The sequence below is a fragment of the Odontesthes bonariensis genome, chromosome 7 (genome assembly GCF_027942865.1).
Source record: "Odontesthes bonariensis isolate fOdoBon6 chromosome 7, fOdoBon6.hap1, whole genome shotgun sequence".
NCBI classification, from domain to species: Eukaryota; Metazoa; Chordata; class Actinopteri; order Atheriniformes; family Atherinopsidae; genus Odontesthes; species Odontesthes bonariensis.
In genome coordinates, this window is record NC_134512.1 from 39,208,790 (window position 1) to 39,223,155 (window position 14,366).

General features: G+C 42.9%; 1 protein-coding gene and 1 long non-coding RNA gene across 4 annotated transcripts in view; one reads left to right on the forward strand and one right to left on the reverse strand.

Moving 5' to 3' along the window:
- The window catches only part of LOC142384496 (protein NLRC3-like), a 233,149-nt gene that overhangs the window by 65,673 nt on the left and 153,110 nt on the right, over window positions 1-14,366 (reverse strand). The window lies entirely within an intron of this gene.
- LOC142384501 (uncharacterized) overlaps window positions 1,939-14,366 on the forward strand; it is a 244,977-nt gene continuing 232,549 nt past the window's right edge. The window contains exon 1 of the long non-coding RNA XR_012770061.1: window positions 1,939-2,541. This is a non-coding gene — a long non-coding RNA (uncharacterized LOC142384501). The remainder of the gene's footprint in view (window positions 2,542-14,366) is intronic.

Sequence of the window (14,366 nt, forward strand, 5' to 3'; positions counted from 1 at the left end):
CAATGATAGCCAACATATCCCCGTTTAATCCCTTATCCTACTTTTGTGCAACGGGCCCCTGATGTTTCAGGTGTTTTCTAAAGATGTTGCTGATGAGACTCTGCAGAAAGCAGCTGGTCTGAGTGCAGGAGATGATGTGGGACAGCAGTTAGAAGAGGAAATGTTCTTCAGTCATCACCTGACAGCTGGGAACCACACCTGTTTCTGACCTGCAGGGACGGAGGGTGGAGGAGGAGAGGGTGGAGGAGAAAAGGGAGGAGGCCAGAAGGAAGGAGCAGAGAAGGGTGGAGGAGAGAAGGGAGGAGGAGGAGAGGGTGGAGGAGAGAAGGAAGGAGGAGGAGAGAAGGAAGGAGGCCAGAAGGAAGGAGGAGAGAAGGAAGGAGGAGAGGGTGGAGGAGAGAAGGAAGGAGGAGAGAAGGAAGGAGGAGAGAAGGAAGGAGCAGAGAAGGGTGGAGGAGAGAAGGGAGGAGGAGGAGAGGAGGAAGGAGGAGAGACGGAAGGAGGAGAGGAGAGAAGGGAGGAGGAGGAGAGGAGGAAGGAGGAGAGACGGAAGGAGGAGAAAAGGAAGGAGGAGAGAATGGAGGAGGAGAGAAGGAAGGAGGAGAGAAGGAAGGAGGAGAGGGTGGAGGAGAGAAGGAAGGAGGAGAGAAGGAAGTAGGACAGAAGGAAGGAGGAGAGGGTGGAGGAGAGAAGGAAGGAGGTGAGAAGGAAGTAGGACAGAAGGAAGGAGGAGAGGGTGGAGGAGAGAAGGAAGGAGGAGAGAAGGAAGGAGGAGAGGGTGGAGGATCCCATCCACAATTTTCCCACTTTTTCCCATTTTGCCGGAATCCCTTTCGACTAATGAGAGCCAAACATCATTGCACACCGATCGAGGTCGGACCATCGCTGCTAGACTAGTAGCGAACCGAAATTCATGACGGAAACGGAAGAATAACAGTCCAGCACAGCAGTAATATGTGTGTCTAATGCCTTCGGCATCGGCACCCATAATAACCAGTAACACTTGGTTTTATCGACTGGTCTGAATATGTGAAAACCCTCATTCAAAGACCTCGATGGAGCGGCAGCAGAGTAACCGGGTCACCTGCAGGTCTCGGTTCCACCCAAGGGCGAAACCATAGTGTAGATATTGGGGGGGTCCAAATTAGAACTGTAGACCATATTCCAGCGGGGGGTCTGGGGGTCCTCCCCCAGAAGATTTTTTATTTCTTAGATGCCATTTCCTGCATTCTAGTGAAACCCATGAAATATATACTGTATAGAACAGTAGATTTCAGCCCTTGGTCCAAATGTGAGCCCTTCCAAAAATATTTATATTGAAAATGTTGTACAATTTTCATATAGGTGTATTGATAAAGATGTGCTTGTATAGAATATAGTTTTTAAGAAATGCAGTATAATGACCAATTAACAAGTTACAATTCAAAGCTCGTTTGCACAATATCACATGCTCTTCCAGGATCTGACGATACACCACACAATTCCCAATTTGTGTTTTAAGCAGTAGCTTACTGTCTCTTCCACAGAAATACATGTAAATAAGAAAAAAAACCTTGTTATTGTTGTTGTTATTTGTAGTAGTAGTATTAGTAGTAGCAGCAGTATTTTAATTCATTATCTGTTTTGTTTGGTCCTCAAAACTGTGGTGCTTGGAGTGACAACCATTCAAACGAATCCGCAACTTGACATTCTGGGCTAAACCAAGTTCACAACGGGGGAAGGGGCTCGCAATGTTTTTTCCCTTGATTGTTTGGTTGATTTGTTCTCGTTTCCCACATTGAAAGTAAATCTGGAACAGCAAGGGACTGATCTAGGAAAGAAGGAGAACTTTTATATGTCACATACTAGACAAAATATTGGAGGGGGGGGGGGGGGGGGTCTTTGGCGTACAGCAGACGCCCCATGTACAGAGGCTATAGTCCTCGCTGCAGCTGGCCCCGGTTCGAATCCTGCATCGGACGGCCCTTTGCTGCGTGTTATTCCCCCTCTCTCTCTGCCCCCTGCTTCCTGTCTCTCTCCACTGTCCTATACAATAAAGCAGGGGTATTCAACTAAAATTTAAAGAGGTCCAGTTAGAGAATTTCTTGAAGCAAAGGTCCGGAAGATCATAATGTCTAACTATTTAGTGTGATATATATTTAAGTTTAGTGTGATATATATTTAAGTAGCCAAGTAGTTGTATCAACATCTGCATGTAATCAATACCTGACGGTTGAATCAAATGAATTCAGTACAATTCAAAAACTTTTTGACAATATTTATTGTCACGTAACATAGAACTGAACATGTATGTATGACTGCAGATAAGTATAATGTTCTCGATCATAGCAGGGGCTCCATCTGTGGTTATTGAAACCACTTGTTTTGGCTCTATTCCTCTCTTTGTTAACATCTCCTTTATGGCCAGGTAGATGTCTTCTCCTCCTGTACTGGTCTGAAGGGGAGTGACACCTAACAGGTCTTCACAGAACGCTTTCTGGACTGGTCATATTGGGCTCTGAGACCACTTATTTTCTGTGATCTCACTTCATATTTGAGTGGGTATGTTTGTTCAAAACCTTTATGTTTTGTCTCATAATGGCGTTTCACATTGGCACTTTTTATAAGTGCCACTCTCTGAACATATGAGACACACTGCTTTAATGCTCCCAGTGGGAAGTATGAACAGAAACGAGTCTGTCCATTCCGGATTAAATGCTCTATTTTCGCTGTCCACTTTTCTTTTTTTGGAGAGCACCATTTGTTACTTAATTTTCTCTCCCTTTGTCCGTCTCACTCCTGTTTCTCTCCCTTTGTCCGTCTCACTCCTGTTTCTCTCCCTTTCTCCGTCTCACTCCTGTTTCTCTCCCTTTCTCCGTCTCACTCCTGTTTCTCTCCCTTTCTCCGTCTGACTCCTGTTTCTTTCCCTTTGTCCGTCTCACTCCTGTTTCTCTCCCTTTCTCCGTCTCACTCCTGTTTCTCTCCCTTTGTCCGTCTCACTCCTGTTTCTCTCCCTTTCTCCGTCTCACTCCTGTTTTTCTCCCTTTCTCCGTCTCACTCCTGTTTCTTTCCCTTTCTCCGTCTCACTCCTGTTTCTCTCCCTTTCTCCGTCTCACTCCTGTTTCTCTCCCTTTCTCCGTCTGACTCCTGTTTCTTTCCCTTTGTCCGTCTCACTCCTGTTTCTCTCCCTTTCTCCGTCTCACTCCTGTTTCTCTCCCTTTCTCCGTCTCACTCCTGTTTCTCTCCCTTTCTCCGTCTGACTCCTGTTTCTTTCCCTTTGTCCGTCTCACTCCTGTTTCTCTCCCTTTCTCCGTCTCACTCCTGTTTCTCTCCCTTTCTCCGTCTCACTCCTGTTTCTCTCCCTTTCTCCGTCTGACTCCTGTTTCTTTCCCTTTGTCCGTCTCACTCCTGTTTCTCTCCCTTTCTCCGTCTCACTCCTGTTTCTCTCCCTTTCTCCGTCTCACTCCTGTTTCTCTCCCTTTCTCCGTCTGACTCCTGTTTCTTTCCCTTTGTCCGTCTCACTCCTGTTTCTCTCCCTTTCTCCGTCTCACTCCTGTTTCTCTCCCTTTGTCCGTCTCACTCCTGTTTCTTTCCCTTTCTCCGTCTCACTCCTGTTTCTCTCCCTTTCTCCGTCTCACTCCTGTTTCTCTCCCTTTGTCCATCTCACTCCTGTTTCTCTCCCTTTGTCCGTCTCACTCCTGTTTCTCTCCCTTTCTCCGTCTCACTCCTGTTTCTCTCCCTTTCTCCGTCTGACTCCTGTTTCTTTCCCTTTGTCCGTCTCACTCCTGTTTCTTTCCCTTTGTCCGTCTCACTCCTGTTCCTCTCCCTTTCTCCGTATCACTCCTGTTCCTCTCCCTTTCTCCGTCTCACTCCTGTTTCTCTCCCTTTCTCCGTCTGACTTCTGTTTCTTTCCCTTTGTCCATCTCACTCCTGTTTCTCTCCCTTTCTCCGTCTGACTCCTGTTTCTTTCCCTTTGTCCGTCTCACTCCTGTTCCTCTCCCTTTCTCCGTCTCACTCCTGTTTCTCTCCCTTTCTCCTTCTCACTCCTGTTTCTCTCCCTTTGTCCGTCTCACTCCTGTTTCTCTCCCTTTCTCCGTCTCACTCCTGTTTCTTTCCCTTTCTCCGTCTGACTCCTGTTTCTCAACCTTCTTCAAGTCAGTCGTCTGTATATCTCCCTTTGTTTTCTCTAACTGTATGCTATCTATCGTCTTTTCATGTGTAACTTCACTCAATCTCCTTTCTGTCTGCACTGTAGGTTCGCAATGTTTACCGCCTGTAATGCACAGACTTGATTGGCTGAGTAGTATCACGTGGGATTGGTCTGTGCGTTTCCACAGCAGCTAAACTGCTACCGTAAAGACTGCAGAAGCTGCGCCGGTTAAAATGGAAGCGCGCCGTCAGGTTTTATCATAACCTTCTGTTTTTGGCCGGTTAGGTCCGGGTCCGTATGGGACGGCTTTGCGGTCCGGACCCGGACTGCGGTCCGCCAGTTGGTGACCTCTTCAATAAAGGCATAAAAAGCCCAAAAAATATTAAAAAATAAAAATAAAAAAAAAATATTGGGGGGGACAGATTGGTACTTTCCCAACATTGGGGGGGACCTGTCCCCCTCAATGTCTATGGTGGTTACACCCCTGGTTCCACCTCCAGATGCTGAAAACTAGTTCCCGACGTACTGCGCTCGTGCCACGGCGTTCCCCCGGGAAGCTTGAAGCCAAAACTTAGTTTCTACAGCTTCTTCTAAAGAATATGAAAGCAAACTGAAAACTTTGTTCATTTAATATTTCCCAGCCTGTTCTTTTCTTGTGAAGTTGAATCTGAAAGTTTTCTTCTTGTAGCCAAAGTATATGTGCCTCTACTTAAAAAGAGGTTCTGTGTACTTTAGCAGCCTCTGAAGGAGAGTCAGAAACCATCAGTCATACCTGTTCTAACGCACAGACAGCAGAGAAATGTCCCCGGGCAGAGGAATTTAGAGGCTGGATCCAACAAGACATTCAGACAGAGGAAATGTTTTCAGATCAGTTTGTTGTTCATTAACATGGAGGTGTGTTCTAACATGAACTCCACCTTCCTGTCCCGCCTCCATCACAGCTGGACTCTGCTCTGACTGCTTCCAGGAAACAGCTCACCTGTGTCTCGGTCTGTGGAGCGGAGAGGCTTCTTCTTCTTCTTCTTCTTCTTCTTCTTCTTCAGCTCTGAACAAAGTGTAAGTTCAAACTTTCCTGTTTGTTTCTGCTCTGAAATGTTGGAGAACATGTTCACTTCTTATTTCAGAACAAACTTTGATCAGTTTGTGTTTGAAGACAAATCTACACGATGATCAGCTTATTGATTAACTGGTGTGGTGGAAATTTTAGAAAGGCACAGAGTCGGTTATTCTCTACTGAGGAGATTAGCGTTTAATAATATCTTGAAAGACAGAACAGTACAAGGTACAGAGCTGCTCTGACCACTGAGACAAAAACTATTCAGTTATAACGCACATTGCTGCGTCATCGCTCCTCGGGTGTAGGTGAGCGTTCTTATATATTATCTTATCTTGCCAACCTTTCATCCCTAACTAGAGTTAAGGTTGCCCAGAGACGGCTGTAAAAACAGCTTCACCCCCCCTAAAGTACAGCTTTATCATTTTAACGAGGGGAATCAGAGCCAATCAGAGGAGGAGCTGATCTTTTTAATAAATGATGGAGAGGAGGATGTGAGCTGCTGTGCAGATGAATGATGTGTGTTTCCTCTGCAGAAGAAGGTAGAAAGTGTGTGTGAGCTGCTGTGCAGATGAATGATGTGTGTTTCCTCTGCAGAAGAAGGTAGAAAGTGTGTGTGAGCTGCTGTGCAGATGAATGATGTGTGTTTCCTCTGCAGAAGAAGGTAGAAAGTGTGTGTGAGCTGCTGTGAGTTCAGCAGCATGGATCAGAGTGAGGACACTGAAACCTCTCTGTGTGGGGAACATGAGAGCCAGAGCAAAGCTCAGAGGTGAGGTGGCCATCTCTAACTGTCCATGACTCTCCTCCATGTCCCAGCTCAGCGCTCACAGCACCAAACCACCTTTATTCACAGGAAGGGACAGAGACCTGGACCCAGGAGGGGGTCCGCACAGAGCCACTTGCAGAAGGATCTCCCACTTTTCAGCTTACAGGCCTCGAAAGCCGAGTAAGTTAACATCAGGTCATTGATTTAGAGGTTATTAAGTATATCATGCATGCAGGCTGAAAAGTGTTTTTTTTCCATCAGGATCCACCAGGAACCAGAACCAGAACCAGAACCTGAACCTGAACCTGAACCTGAACCTGAACCTGAACCTGAACCCAGCTGTGTGTCCATAAAGAGCGACCGGTCGATGGATAATCCTATTGACTTCAAATCAGACCCACATCCGTCCCCTCAGAGGTGAGCTGAGTGTAAATGCTGTAACAGAGTAAAATGAGTCAGTTTGAACAGTTTTTACTCCAACATGTGTTTAATGTGAGCTCAGCTCTGCTTCACATCCATTTCTATGTTCATATGTGAAGCGGTGTGTGTTGGATGTTTTCCACCAACACTGATGCAGGTGGTACAAATCTAAGGCCTGATATAGTCTTGTGGTCTAGGAGTAGAATGAGAGTCTGTTTCATAGAGCTGACTGTTCCTTGGGAGGAATTAGTAGCAGAAGCATATGAAAGGAAAAAGCTTAGGTATGTGGAGTTGGGGGCAGAAGTAGAGCAGCGAGGATGGAAGGTTAGAATCTGTCCAGTGGAAGTAGGATGTAGAGGATTTGTTGCAAAGTCTGTTGTCTCATTGTTGAGGGAGCTGGGTGTAAGTGGACAGAGTGTGAGGAAAATAGTGAAGGAAGTGTCAGATGAGGCAGTAAAGTCCAGTCAGTGGATTTGGATTAGAAGAAGCAATAGCAGCTGGGGGCCCAGCAGGGGGAGCACTCAGGGTAAACAGACTTTTGGAAGAAGCAAAGAAGAACTTCCAGATATTTAAGTGGTGGGTGCAGCCCATGTGAGCCTTTTGAAACCAGGCGGCCATTTTAGGTGAGTTGGCCTGTATGGCTTTGTTTTTGCTGGCATTTTTAGTGATTGTAGGACTGTTTAGGTGAGTTTGTCTGCTGAATCTGCTCGTGTGTCTTGTCCTGCCTCCACCTCTGGCACCCTCTATACTTTCATTACCCCCTGCATCCCATTCCTACTTATCTTTACCTCTTCTATTTCTACCCCCTACCCCGAACCAGGGTTTGCATCCCCACCCCGCTGTGACTGGTGTGCAGTTGGTGAGAGGCTGGGGTAGCTTGTGGTTGTGGGAAAAAAAAAGATGGTTGTTGTGGTGTGAGGAGCAGTGTTGGCTGGCATTAGGGGGTGACTCTGGGACGCCAGTGGTCACTCTCTAGCCTCCTGGAGGTGTCGTGGGCCCAACTAGACGAAACACTGATGAAAGGAGGTTCCCACCTGATGACCCCAATGACATGTTGGTCAGCACTGCTCACTGATCTATATTATAGGGAATTATTCACTGAGTCTGGTCCATTTTTTCTTTAGCACAAGTTTCTTGTGTTTACTTTAAATGGATGTCTCTGGGATTTCCAGTGAAAACCAGGTTGTCCAGGGAGTCCTCTGATCCACTGCTCACACCCACACATCCCTTCATGGACCTTCACCTTGTGTCAGCAGATGGCTGAAAGAAGCAGTTTGTTGGTGTCAGTGCTGATCAGACAGCTTTCATTCTAGTTTCCAGATGCTCCATTCCAGTGGATGTGTCCAGATGTTGGACTGTTCCTTTCTCAGTGTAGAACAGTGTGTGTGAGAGCCATGTAATGTCCATGTTTGATGCTGCTCTGACCCCCCTCCTCCTTTCAGGGTGGAGCCTGCTGGAGAACGATGGCTGACACCAGGGCTGAGGAAGTGTGAGTGTGTTCTTCATCTGATTCATGACATCCAGCCATCTTCACACTGTCACATCACTCATTGATCAAAGTCAACAGATGATGGATCAATAACTGCAGCTGGACTGTGTTTGTTCTCTCCATCAGATTCCTGCCAACTCACAATCGACACAAACACAGTGAACAGAAACCTGAAACTGTCTGACAACAACAGGAAGGTGACATGGGTGAGAGAGGATCAGTCATATCCTGATCATCCAGACAGGTTTGATGGCTGCTGTCAGCTGCTGTGTAGAAATGTTCTGACTGGTCGCTGTTACTGGGAGGTCGAGTGGAGAGGAGAGGTTGATATATCAGTGAGTTACAGAGGAATCAGCAGGAGAGGCAGTGAGTGTGTGTTTGGATGGATCGATCAGTCCTGGAGTCTGATCTGCTATGATGGAGGTAAATACTCTGTCTGTCACAATAACAGAGGAACATCCATCTCCTCCTCCTCCTCCTCCTCCTCCTCCTCCTCCTCCTCCTCCTCCTCCTCCTCCTCCTCCTCCTCCTCTGTCTGTAACAGAGCAGCAGTGTATGTGGACCGTCCTGCTGGCACTCTGTCCTTCTACAGAGTCTCCTCTGACACACTGATCCACCTCCACACCTTCAGCACCACATTCACTGAAGAACCTCTGCATCCTGGATTTGGGTTCGGTTCACATGGTTCCTGGTTGTCTCTGTGCTGAGTACACAGAGTGTCCTCCTGTCAGAGAATCCCTGCTGAACAGATAGTTCAGTCTGTTCATGTCTGTCTCTTTCACTCAGAAACACCTTTTCAGATTCATGGACTCAGTCAGTTTCTGTTTGAAACTCTTCTGAATGATTCCTTGGAAACTTCTTCCTCTTCCGGTCCTTTAAAGATGGAAGCTGCCATTCTTCCAGGATGTTGTTTTTCTGTGTGTTTCCAGTCAAAGCTTCACACTGAGTATCAGCAGGTTGTGTTTCTCTGCAGCTCACTTCAGCTGAGCCCATTCAGCTGATGTCAGCTGCAGTTAGTTTGCTGCACATGTGACAAACTGTGACATCAGAGAGGAATCACTGAGCTGCATCAGCCCAGATGGATTCCAACCTGCTGACAGATCTTCACTGATTCTGCTGCAATGAGCAGAAGTCTGGTGAGCAGCCGGGGTTCATCCTGATGTTTCTTCACTTTCACTTCCTGTTAGATGATGAAAGGACACCTGGACTGGAGCTGCTTTCTGATGCAGAATGTTGCTGAATGTTGCTGTTGAACGCTCACACAGAGGACTGAAATGATCCTTTACAAACAACATTTGCATGAGCATGAGGGACTGCCCACAGACTTTAAAGGAGGCGCTGCCACACTCCTCACTTTGGATCACCTCTTCCTCCCGGCTGGAGAGGGAGAGGAGAAGAGCCCAGCAGCATCCTTTCTTTAACTCAGAGCAGCTTTTTGTCCCCCAGCAGCCACCGTCCTGTTTCTACAGACTTTAACAGTCCACAACATCTGCTTTGGACTGAAAGTTCCTGATGTTCAGCATCAGAATTGATTGAATGTTTATTTCGAGCTTATTTTCAGGCAGATTACAAAGTAAATACATTTCCATAATACATATGAATTTACATATTCATCTAGAACAAAGGTAACAGAAATCAATACTCGCTCGAAAGGGAGTGAGATGAAGTAAAAATACTCATTTGCTCCCACCCCCATTCAAAAATGACAATTTATATGGATGCGTCTTACGTACATTGGCATAGTTTTTAACTTTCAACCTAATTTTAACATATTATTACACATATCTTCTCATGTCTTATTTGATGTTAATCACAATTTATATGATGATAACATAATAGCCCGTGAATATACATTACAAAATTTCTTCAGTTTTGTATTTTGTCATTACTTCCACTTTATATCTGGCCTTGAACTGATGAATAGAAATACACTGCTTAAGTTGTTCCTTCAACCCATTCCAGAGCCGAACCCCAATCACAGACACACACATGCTTTTTCTGGTGCTTCTCACCGCTGGCACTTTAAATATTTTACATGCCCTTAGGTGATGTTCTCCATGTCTCATTTTAAAGAGTGTTTGAATATAATCCTTTCAGAGTATTCATGCTGGCTTTGTACAATAATTTAGCTGTATAAAAGTTTACCAAATCCAGCAATTTGAAGTGTTTAGATTGCAGAAATAATGTGTGTGTGTGATCATAAAATCCAGCTTTGTGTATGGTCCTAATAGCCCGTTTTTTTGCAATTTCCAGAGTAAATTTAAGGAGCTTTTGTAGTTATTACCCCAGATTTCAATACCATATGTTAGATAAGGCAGCACAAGACAACTATACAACAGATGGAGAGCTTTATAATCCAATACATATTTTATTTGATTGATTATTGAAATGTTTTTTGAAACTTTATTTTGTATGTGGCTGTTATGAGCCTTCCAATTTAGTTTACTGTCAATTATCATTCCTAAAAATTTGTTTTCTGAAACATTTTCAACCATAACACTATTTACTTTTATTCCCAATTCTGTGTTTTTACAATTTCCAAATATAATTACTTTAGTTTTATCTGAATTTAAAGATAATTTGTTCAGGTCCATCCATATTTTAATTATTTCCATTTCCTGGTTTGCAATATTCATTAGCGCTTTATAATTATTATGGGGAAAAAATATTTGTATCGTCTGCAAATAATATCATATTTATTGCTTTGGATACACTAAAAATGTCATTTATGTATAAAATTAATCATTTTGGACCAATTATAAATCCTTCAGGAACTCCACAGACAATACCTCGATGCTGTGACTCATACTCACCCATCTTAACAAACTGTTTTCTCTCTGATAAATAACTCTTTACCCAATCCCAAGCCACTCCCCTTTTACCATACCTGTAGGAGCCATACATTGATTTTGAGTTGTTTTACTTTGTATTATTCAATTTCTTGTGTGCACATGCATGACGCCAGCGGAGGCTGTCGCCGGTGTCTGTGGGTGGCACTTTGGGTGTGTTTTTCCTTTAAATGAGCAGGTGAGCTCAGCTGTGATTTGATGAGCTTGGATCATGGCGGCTGGGTGAGCTTGGGGAAAAAACTTTTTGTTGACCTTAAACGTAAACGTAAGCATAATAATAACTTGCACTGTCAGAGGCATCCTTACCCGGGCTGTGAAATGCATCAAATGAAGTAAGTGTCTGTCTTTTATGTAAGCTTGTGAGATGGAGCAATAAACAACACCATCTGTGCAATAGTTCTGCGTGACGCGTCATCAGTAGTAAAACCCCATGTCTTAGCCGGCCGCGCCGTTTGTATTGGTCTTTAAGTTTTTACGCCGCAATAATACCTTTCAAGGTTTTTCAATAAAATTCAATGATTGATAGTATCAAATGCTTTTTTTAACTCAATAAATATTCCGGCTGCAAATTTGTTACTGTCTAATGAATTTGTAATTTCCTCTACTGCTTCTAAAACTGCTAATGTTGTTGAACGGTTGGATCTAAAGCCATATTGACCATCATTTATTTTACTACACTTTTCAACAAATTGTTCTAACCTTTTATTAAAAATTTTTTCTAAGATTTTAGAGAATTGGGGAAGCAGAGAGACAGGTCTGACAATTCATTTTTATCATCAATAAAATATTGTGGATATGAATCAGTTTTACTATCACCTTTTAATAACTTGTTTAGGATGTTCCAGACCTCTTTGATATTATTTTTATTTTCATTTAATACATCAGTATAGTATTGTCTCTTGCTCCGTCTAATTATGTTTGTCAGCTTATTTTTGTATTTTGTGTAACGATTTTTTGCTTCATCAGGCCTTAATTTGATAAATTGTCTATACAAATTATTTTTCTTTTTACCTGCATTTTGTATGCCCTTAGTTAACCAGGGGCTTTTTATATTGACTTTAGTCATTTTGCACTGGCGCACAGGGCAACATTTATTGTATAAGGAGCAGAATGTTTCCAAAAAATTATTGTAAGCCATGTCCACATACCGTTCCGTGAAAACATTCCTCCACTCCTGACTTACAAGATCACAATACAGGTTGTTAATCATCTCATCTGTTCTAACTCGTTTAGAAGTAGGATTTTGCATTTTATTGGGGTTTACATAGTTGTCATCATACAGTGCAAAAACAGGTAAGTGATCTGATACATCACATATTAGCAAACCACTAATTTTGGTAAACTCAATTTTATTTGTACAAATGTTATTAATAAGTGTTGCACTATGCGTGGTAATTCTACTTGGGCGGGTGATAGTTGGGAATAAACTCATGCTAAACATTTCATTGCCAAATTCTTCTGTTCCAACATGCTTATTCGGATTCAGGAAGTCTATATTGAAGTCACCACATATAAATAATATCTTATTTGCGGATGAAAACATATTCTCAATCCACTCATTAAATTGTTCAATACTAGAACCTGGGCTATAAACACAGCTAATAATAACATTCTTTTTCTGTCCACAGTCTATTTCTATAGATATACATTCAAGGAGATCATTTACTAATGACGTTTTTTCAATAATCTTGAATTTAATTGTTTTAAGAACATATATTGCAACCCCGCCACCCATTTTGTTAGCTCTATTGACATAATTGAAGTCATAACCTTCTATTGTGAAATTACCACCTTTTTCTTCTTTATACCATGTTTCGGACCCTGCTACTACACTAAATTGATGTTTTATTTGCTGTAAGTATTCCTTGATTTTGTAGAAGTTCGAATACATACTTCTACAGTTGAAATGAATGATAGAGAGTTTCCCTTCTGTATTGATGGCATTTTATTGATCTTCAGAATAATATTTACAGTAAACAGTATTTTTTGCAAAAAACATGTTATCTGGGTCTATTTCACAGTCTGGGTCATGTTCATCCAGGTTGCTGGTTGGGAGTTCATTTAGTTCCAAAGTCTCTACATGATTTAATCTATTGTCTTTAATAGTGGATGAGTTGTGCTTCATTGTCACTGAGGGAGTGTACAGAGGTGAGTATTACCTGATCTCCTTAAGCTTGATATTACTTGTACTTCTCCAAATCCTTCTCATCCTTGATCCAGACAACCATTGCGTGCTCCGGAGTTCCATTTAACTTGATAAATACTCTGCAATTCGATGTTGCCTGGATCTTCTGCTGCTTGCGGAGGAATCGTGCTGCTTTGGCAATGAAGGCCTTTTTCTGTGTTAAATGTTCATTTATGTACACATTTGTTCCTCTGAGCTTCCTACCTTGTTTAAGTATGGCATTTTCTGCTTCCTATTCACAAACCTCACAATAATAGCAGGCTTCAATGTCTTGTCTTTCCGGGGCAGCAGATGGCATGCCTCTCAAAGTTGATCCCCTTGCTCTGCATGAACCAAGTAACTTGTTGTTCAACAGATTCCTGGTCCTGTTCTGTCGGCTCCTGATTTTGTGCAACAGCATTTGCATAGGTCCGCTGCTTAATATCCATCCCAGATATGATGAGATCGTTCAGGCGTGTGTATTGCTCCAAATCTACCAAACGGTTTTCTAAAGCATTTATTCTCCTGTCTTTTTTCTCGTTTTCCATTTTCAACTCTTTCAGTTCACGAGTAAGACTCATTATTGTGTCTTGTTGATCTGAGATTTTTTTTACCTCACTTGTTAGAGAGTTCAGAAGTTTCTTTATTTCCTCCAATTCTTCCTCCATTGCTATGGTGTATTTCTTTGGCCCCATGTCTAAGCGTCCACTGCACTCCGTAGCCCCAGCACTGCCCCAGGTGGAGAGGACCCAGCAGGCCACAGCACAGTCCTGCCAGTGTTTCACTGTCAGTCTGTTTGGCTCATTCTGTCTTTATTTGGACTGTCTGAGGGGGAGAGGGTGAATTATTGATTGAATTATTGATTTGTCATCTCAGAAATGGGACTTTTTGCCTCATTATTCATCACAATGTTCATATTTTCATGTTTTTATCTGATTATTTTATTCATTAAAGTTCAAAGTTGGTGAAATTTTGTCTCAGATCTTTTCTGTCATTTTTACTCTTTATCTCAGTCGTGTTTTTTACTTTTTATTGGAAAATATTGAGTATCTATCTGAATATATTTAGGTATTAGATTTTTATCTTAGAATGTTTTCACATTTTTTACTTTTATTGTAAAGATCTGAGTTTAAAGGCAACAGTAAGAATGAATATTTAATGTTGGACAAACAGGACATCAGCAGGTCGACTGATGTTTCTGTAAAATCACTGATACGTTCACTAAGAGTGGACAATTTGCCTGATAATCTGTGGGAGGGGTCTGCAGTCAGCCCAGGTAGTGTGTTAGCTCAGTGTGTCTTTAACTTTTGGACAGACTGTGAACTCCTTGATTCATCCAGAATAAGTAAGTAACATTTGTCTTGTGTACCCGGCTGCTTTTTGCTAGATTTTGACTGCAGTAAACTTGCTGCTGGTTTATTTTCACTGTTCCTTTCTCAGTGTAGAACAGTGTGTGTGAGAGCCATGTAATGTCCATGTTTGATGCTGCTCTGAC